Genomic DNA, 8,773 nt, shown 5'->3' with positions numbered 1-8,773 from the left:
TGTGTGTGTGTGTGATATATCTATATATATATATATATATATATATATATATATATATGTGTGTGTGTGTGTGTGTGTGTGTGTGTGTGTGTTTGTGTTTATATATATATATATGTGTGTGTGTGTGTGTGTGTGTGTGTGTATATATATATATATATATATATATATATATATATATATATATATATATATATATATATATATATGTGTGTGTGTGTGGTTTACTATCAAAATCTCAATGTAAAAAAAAACATATTTAACATTGAAAGACAACGTAAAATTTATGCAAAATAATTAGGTGAGCGAATTCAGTAGATTCAACATTTTCGCCGAATATCAAATGGGATGTCTATATAGGTGCTAAGTTAAGTCTAGGTCCTATCCTGGAATTCACTTTTTTGCCCTGTGGGGGGTCTGTGCCTCCACATCACCTGCTAACTATATATTCCAATTCCAGGATCGCACTACAGTGAGGAAAGGGATGAATTTCCCAATACGCACTGTACCACCATCTCTACTCATAACATAGGGTTGCAGGAATTGAACAGCACTTCTGGAAGTGAGGGGATATCTTTTGCAGGTGATCCATTACATCCCCTCAGCCATGTTTTTTGACAAGTATGTACAGTGAATATAGGGCTGAAAAAATTAGAAAGCAATGCAAGCTACCCCTGATAGCAGAATGATGGATGACTCTTGCCCATTAAATGATGAACAAATAACCTTTTTGGCTAAATGGGTACAAAGTGAGCAAAAAAGGATATATAGATATATAGCTATATAAATACAGGCATATACATATATCTGTGTAAGTATATTCTTCTCATTCTCTGGCAGTTAATTAGCAGTTTATCAGCAGCTGCTTTGTAGCTTTTGAAGTATTCTGTAAGCATCGTTGTGTATGCTGGTGATAAATAAGTTGTTTTATATAGTGATGTGCCAAATAAAAGAGTGAATGTTTAGCAGGTTTACTATCAAAATCTAGAATGTAGGTTTGGTGAACATGTGTATGCTGAATGGCAGTTGGTAGATTCCTGTTTTGCCAAACATTAAGAGGGTGAGAGTCCTTATCAAAGAATGCCACTGTGTATTAGCTGATATGAGCTCAATGTTATGAGTGGAGATTGTGGGACAGTGCGCATTGGGAAATTCATCCCTTTCCTCACTGTAGTGCGATCTCAGAGTTGGAATATATAGGTAGCAGGGGGTGTGGGGGGGAATAGCCCCCACAGGTGGTACAGACTTGCCGTAGCACCTATACCAACATTCCATTCGATATTGAGCAAAAATGTTGAATCTGCTGAATTCGTTCATCAGATTTGACATTTTCACCTAATTATTATGCATAAATTCAACATTGTCTTTCGGTATTCAATACATTACTTTTTAATGTCGAGATTTTGATAGTAAACTGTTTAGCAACCAACTCTAATGGTAATGGTTCAAGAATGAAGACAATGGGACAGTACCCGAGTTATGCTTCATAGATGGACATGTGGATGAATTAGAGCTATCTCACATCTTCATTTATTTTTGGACTATCCAAAAATCAAAATGATTGTACATTAGGCCAGAAGTCACTGTATAAACTGCATTTTTTTTCTTTTTTTTTTGTTTAGTGTGTGTAGCAGCAGGATCAGAATGCAGAAGTTTTCAATTAAAAAAAAAATAATGAGACTGATCAAGACCAAGACTCTTGGCAAAAAAAAAAAAAAAAAATCCTCCTTCTACCGATATATTCTTTTATGTTACAAAATGAGTGTCACGGTAGGTCATATAGCCAGGGTAAGGGAAGGAAAATGGTGGGGCTAGAGAAAGTGCAAAGGTTGTGGCCTTGGCCCATTTTTTTCCATCGGTGATATGTGACAAACATAGAAGGAAAGCAATTCAGTAAATACTGGCTGGATATTTTCTGTCCTAAAGTCTAAGAATTAGCCAGAAAAGATAGACAAGCTAAATCTGAGTTGCTTGAACTTTATAACCATGTTGACATGAACAGGTTCAGAATAAATTCACTGAACCGTTAGGATGAGGTGGAGGTATAGTTACAAGCAAACGTAAGTATCCCTGGGCCACTAAATTTGGCAGATTAAGCAAGATATGGAACAGTAACCTAGTCCTGTGACATCTCATGGATTTACGTGCAGTGGACTGAATGGAAGCAAAAGTGGATAAGTTTTCCTTTTAGGGTTTGTTGTGTTGGAGCTAAAGTGTATGCTGCTGTCAGTGAGATTTTTCTGGAACCAGATGTCTTTGATTAGGAATTGCACGTATAGCAGATCTGGAGGGGATGCAGATGGAGGTGCTTTTTAAGCACTTCATCTGACATGATCAAGGTAAAAATTTGAAAGAGCTGCCAGTCATTTCTGGTTTACAAAACTGCTTTTTGGTAATACACCGAAAGAAAAGAACTAGTTTCTAATGATGAGGTTGCAGGTGTTTTATTCCTCGGAATGACCAATCACAGTCAGATATGCTACTTACTGATTTAACAACACAGATTACGTTCAAAATAATCTTGGATAAGCTCCAAGATCAACTTGATGCTTATTTATTTCTTCACTAATTAGTTGGGTGGAATGGTACAGGGAACTTTTACAGCCATGTCCTTGGTCAAAGCAAGCATAGTTACTAAAGAGATTATTTTTGGTGTCAAACAATGACATGACTTGCACAGGCATGCTTTATCATGCAATTTAAGGGATATATATCTTAAAGTAAATAAATAAATAAAATAACTGTGGTCAATATACTGTTTTTTGCAGATTACATTTAGGATTACAAAATGAAGAGGACCTATTGCAGTACACAGTACCTATCTATTGAAACTTTCTCCCTACAGCATATTGCTTACTATATAGAAAGTACAGCCAGCTCCATGATGTACAAGGATAAGGTTCCAGCTACAATGCAGGTGACCTGTTTTTGAATAACAAAGCAAATGCATGCAGGAGCTGACCAAGGAGGATGTGAGCAAGCAGCCATTGCCAGATGGCCCATTTTGGTGAGAGGGACGTAACTCCAGCTTGCCAAAATATTTTATATGTATTGGAAGCCCTTGATGATACTTAGTGGAGTTCAAGCCTACCAGGTCTGTTCTGTCATACTGCATTTGTATCAGGCAGTTGAGTGGAATTCAACATTTGAAACCATGTTTCCCCTCAAGAGAAACCAATACTAAAGCTTAGAGGAGCTGTTCAGGGGGGAGGGTGTATTGCAAAGGAGAGAGGGTATGCCACCCCTAGGGCCAATAAGCTAGCTTGTTCCCTGCCACCCAACTCTTGCCAGAGAATGGAGGGCTGATCAGGATTTCTGAACGGGAATGAATGAATGAACCATAGTGGTCTCACCTAGCCTGGAAATTCCTGGCTCCCATCCTCTTGGAATGAATGCGGAGTTACTCACAAGGTTAGATATTAATAAAGTGTCTGCTTTACTTAATCTTTGTAGCGTATGGAATAGTACTAATGCCACTGTTATTGCCCCATCATTGTCTGCTTAGAGGGCAAGAGGGCATCTGATCTCACTATCCTTTATCAAACTCTGCTTATGATGGTGCTGAAATGGTCAGGGACCCACTAAGTGTGTTTCACAAACTGAAGGCATGCTGATTCAGACTAGGGAAGTGCTGGTACTGAGCAAACAATAACATTTACTTAGTGTATTTTATGTATAACTCAGAATCGTGGAAGGGACCCTGTCATTTCAGGAATCGCACCTCACTCAGAACTACCTAGCTTCACCTTCAGAAATTACGTACATCTGGGTGAGCTATGTTATTTGGAGACATCTATTAGAGCATTTTATGGTATGTGGGTAGAAAACATTTTTAAGCATAGTGTGCCACTATCAGAATGAAGATCATCTGATTAGTGTTGCATTTATGTAAGCCATCTACTTGTAAACACCGAAGTAAAATAAGCTTGTGGTTAAACTACAAATTAGGATTAATGATATCTTCTGGAATAAAAATATCCAATCTTGAGTCAGTAGAGCAAAACTGCATATAGTAACTGAGAAAGGGGAGCTGAAAAACACCTAACCTACAAACCTTTGCATTTCCCACCAAATTAGGGTGTTACTGATAAAACTGTGAGCTGTCTATTGCATTCACAGTCTCTCTTCAAATCAGCTGTTCCATTCAAGAATCATATGTTCCTTTCTTAAGGAAAAAAATCATATATCATACAACTATAGAAAGGAGGTAACTCTACTAAAATGACAAACTTTAGACCAATTTTCTTACTGCCCCTCTCTCTAAAACACTGGAAAATGCATCCACAAACAAATATTACAGTACTTAGTTCAAGAAAACCTAATTGGAAATTCAACCCAAGACAGAACAACAACTTCCCTTATATTCTTCGTTGATACCATCATTAAGACCAGGGATAACAATAAATGTATTTTCTCCCTCTTTCTAGACCTCTCTAACGTTTTCAGTACTGTTGCCCATCCCATACTGCTATCAAAAATTTCTGCCTTAGGTTGATCCAACTTTACCCTTAACTGGTTTACTATCTATCAACCTATCTAATCATTAGCAATCTGTTAAATGGCCCTCTGCTTTCTGTCCTTTTCTCCCACTGAACACTGGTACCCCACAAGGCTCTGTCACTCCCCTTCTCTTTAATTCATTCATAAATAATTCTCAGTACATCTTCCAAACATGCTTCTGTGATACAGTACACAAATGATGCCACTCTCATTTGCTTAGCAGACGGTCTCTGTCATCTAGAAATAAATATATAAGATGCCTTCAACTCCACTGAAAACTGGTTAACTGACAAACAACTATTTCTCAACCCTCCACCCCCTGAAAAAATCTATCAGGGATAGCAATGAGATTTAGATTCAGTAAGCGCTGTGTAGAGATGTGCATCCCCGTGCAAACAAGGTAAACATCATGACATGCTAATTATAGCATACGCAGCTGAATTGCATGCTAATCAACCAATCCAATACAGTAGAGCTACTTGTTTTTCCTGCATATTCCAAAACTTTTGGAATACAGTCACATAAAGGAGTCTACATGGACAGAATGTTAGGGGCTGCTGCTGCTTTAATTCATTTGTATGTGCTACAGGCTAAAGCCAATGCGGCTCCTGCTAATAGGCCCTGGCTGAGAAGGAAATGAGTTCTCGAGCTACGTTAACTCTTCACAGCCTACATGATTTTGGAAGTTGTACAGTGCCACAGAGTGGACAGGGACAAACTACAGGAACTCGGCAATGTCTGCCTTCCTCAACACAGGGTATGAGCCAATAAAGGGAACCCATCCCTGTGGAGTCAAAGGTATATGTAGCCATTAGAATCTTAGCTACAAGTACATTTCAGAGAGCAACAGGGGATATGCTAGGGGTGTTACAGGCATCAGGATCCAGGATCCTCTACCAATTCCTGAATGCTATGCTCCAACATGCCAGTGACAACATACATTTTTCCCGTAGTTCTGAGGAGAGGGGTAGAAATATGCAGGAGTTCTACCCTGTAGCACACTACACTGAAGTACTGGGTGCCATACATTGCACACATATAGAAATAAAGGCACCATTCGAGGGACAGGGTAGGGTCTGCATAAACAGAAAGGGCTACCACTCTATCAACTGACAAGTTGTGTGCAATGCTAAGGGAGTTATCTTGAAAGTGTGTGCTAGCAACCCTGTTAGTTACTGCAACTCACATATCTGGCACACCTCTCAACTTTATCAGAAGTTTGCTAGGAGGGATATCCCACAGGGACATTTACTGGTGGATGCACACACACACACACACACACACACACACACACACACACACACACACACACACACACACACACACATGAAAAAAGCCATTAGATGGAAACGCTTAAATCATAAATGTTATAAAGCATGTGTGTGGTTTGTTGAAGTCATGTTTCTGGTGCCTAGGTACATCTGGGGGAGTCCTGTAGTACAATTTATGGACATGTACAGAAATATTCACAGTATGTGCCATGTTACACAACATAATCCTGAGGAAACAGCTTCAGCAGGATCAGCAAGAAGAAGGGACACACATCCCACTATCAAGGCAAAGGTCACCACAGCCACAAGCAAATTAGGAGTCGGAGGGGGAACCAACAGATACTGTGGTAGGCAGATGTAGGTGTGCTCAGTATGCCTTTGCATTGGCTAAGAGACAATGCATAGCACACTCACTCACCACCTAGGGGCCTAAAAACCTTCCACCTACTCACATACATATAGTAACATTCATGCCAGGCAACTCACACAACCATTATTTCTGCATGTATTGGCTTTGTACTGCTTGCATTACACAGAGTCAGCCCTGAACTAAAACTGTGGCAACTGCTTCATTTACAAGACAAGTCTTGAACCTGGACTGTATTGTTTAATAATATGAATGTGTGGCATGTACTTGTATTTCATTAGCTGGTTCAGTAAGCAAATAAAAGGTGGGAGATTTGTACTGAAATGAATGTGTGCCAACAGAGAATTATTTGACTTATATGTGTTCATTACTAAGTAGAAGGCCTCAGGGCATCAAAGATTCACGCAGTCATACCTTTCAAAAGTAATGATGATCACTGCATGGCCTCAGTTTAGCACCATACATTTGTACTGGAAAATCATTAAACAGAGAAGTTAGAAAGTAATGATACACATTGCAGGTTCTGAATTCACAGCCCTCACAAGATCATTCACTATAAAGATGGGAAATTTTGATACTATCAACTGTCTCACTTTCCATGGCCAATGAGTAAGAAAGAGAAGCAAGCAGACATTTGATTAAACCAACAAATGGCCAGTGAGACAAAATGACTAACTGTTGTGTATGTGTTTCTGAAGGGGTTCTCTAGGTCTAATTGTTATGTGAGTGTCTGCATGAACACAGCCAAGCTCTGTGCTGGCTCTACTTCTTGATATGCCAGACAGGTGTAAGCCTTGCATGGTAGAGGTGGCAGTTCATTTTTTGTCATTCCTGACCATGAGAATTGGCTCTGCCAGGATTTGCACTGACATGTCCACCCCCACAGTCAGATGCACTGCTGCTACCTGAACATGACTGATGTCTGCTGGATGAGCTCCCTTCAGAGGGATGCCCAGGAACATGACCCCATGGGCTGCCACATCTGGATGTGGACAGCACACCCACTGATGGACCACTGGAAGTATTGTCACTATGGGACCGTATTCAGTGACAACCACATTGGCTGACAGCAGATGAAGTGGATAACCTATGCCCTTGAGGATGCTGTTCTGCTCACAGCAGATGTTTCATCACAGAAATGCTCATTCCATGACAGACACTCCTTGGTCCATCAGACACCCCTCGCTCCAACATGTCATGCACCTGATCTATAGAAGTGGCAACACAGTGGAGGCAGTCTTGCATGTCAGACTGTGCCACATCTACAGCTCTGAGCATTTGTCTAGAGCACCTATGGGAATGGGCCTGCACCTCCATGATGGCCCAATACATACAATGAGTGCACATGAAGAGACAACTGCACCAGGAGAAGGAGGGTCAGCAGACCCCTTCTGAGCATTCCTATAAATCCTCATGCATGGCACCTCACTCACACTTTGGCTATGGCCAGAGTCAACAGGCACTAAAGCCGGAGTAGCCACACTTCCCTGATCAATGGCCTCACCATCCACCTGTCCAATATCTGAGGGCTCACTGGAAAGGGTAGCCATAGACCTACTGGCTGTGTCTGATGGAATTGCAGGGGATGGCTGTATTTCAACCTCTGCTCCTCCCAACTGTGCCTCAGTTTGGCCACTATCATCATAAGAGTCTGCTGATATATTGACATCAGTTGGCAGAGGGCCCACACTCCCATTGTCATGGTCACCTGTGATAAAAAAGCAATAAACACAGGAAAGAAATGAATACCTACACTACTATAGTGCAATATATGCTAACAAAGTAATGGTGCTGCCACTATTACAGACAGTACAGCAATACAAACAGGCCAGATATCAACAGCACACATTAAATATTTCTTTAAATTGCTCAACAGTACTGACATAAAAATGTTTGGCTTATCATCTGCAGATGAGATATTTCTCTGCAATCCAGATGGTCCAGATGGTCCTGAAAGGAGTTAAGCAAGAGGTAAGGCCAACATCATCACAATTAACAGTAACACAGAGGGTAATAATTTTACTCCTTTATATGTCCGTTAACTATATTTTCAACCAGAATGTTGCTGACAACTGCAACCTAAGCTTAGAAGTGTAGCAATCTTAAATTTCTTCCATCCATGTGACACAGAAGTGACTTATTCATTTCAGTTGTTTTATCATACAACAGTATTCAACTGTTGAGATACCAAAGCCTACCTGGAAGCTCCTCCTGGGATGTGTTTGCTGTCTCTGTAACTGTTGCTTTGACATCCAGCACATTTTGTACTGCAGTCTCCTGGAAGCTGTCTGGATTCCTGATATTGGCCATGAACTTTTCATCAGATGTTAGTGGTGGTTACCTACCAGGTTCTCCCTATGAGCCATCTGGTTATGGGCCACTGCAGCTGCTCTCCTCCATGCAGATGTGATCACGTTAATGGCCCGGTGGTGCACTTGCTCATATGTCCTGTTGTGGCCACCATCATTCAGATCATCCACTATCTGTTGCCAAATTTACATCCTATGTGCCATACCTGCCTGTCCCTTTCCAGCAGAAAAGCACCATGTTGCCTAAAGGCATCCATTACAACCTGGTTCTCAACATCAGTGAAGGGGAGATATCTGAGGATTGGCATACCTGGGTGGCATACTCCTGG

The sequence above is a fragment of the Protopterus annectens genome, chromosome 3.part0 (genome assembly GCF_019279795.1).
Source record: "Protopterus annectens isolate FY-2018-M chromosome 3.part0, PAN1.0, whole genome shotgun sequence".
Lineage (NCBI taxonomy): Eukaryota > Metazoa > Chordata > Ceratodontiformes > Protopteridae > Protopterus > Protopterus annectens.
The sequence above is the reverse complement of the archived record's forward strand: the minus strand, read 5'-3'. Positions refer to the sequence as shown.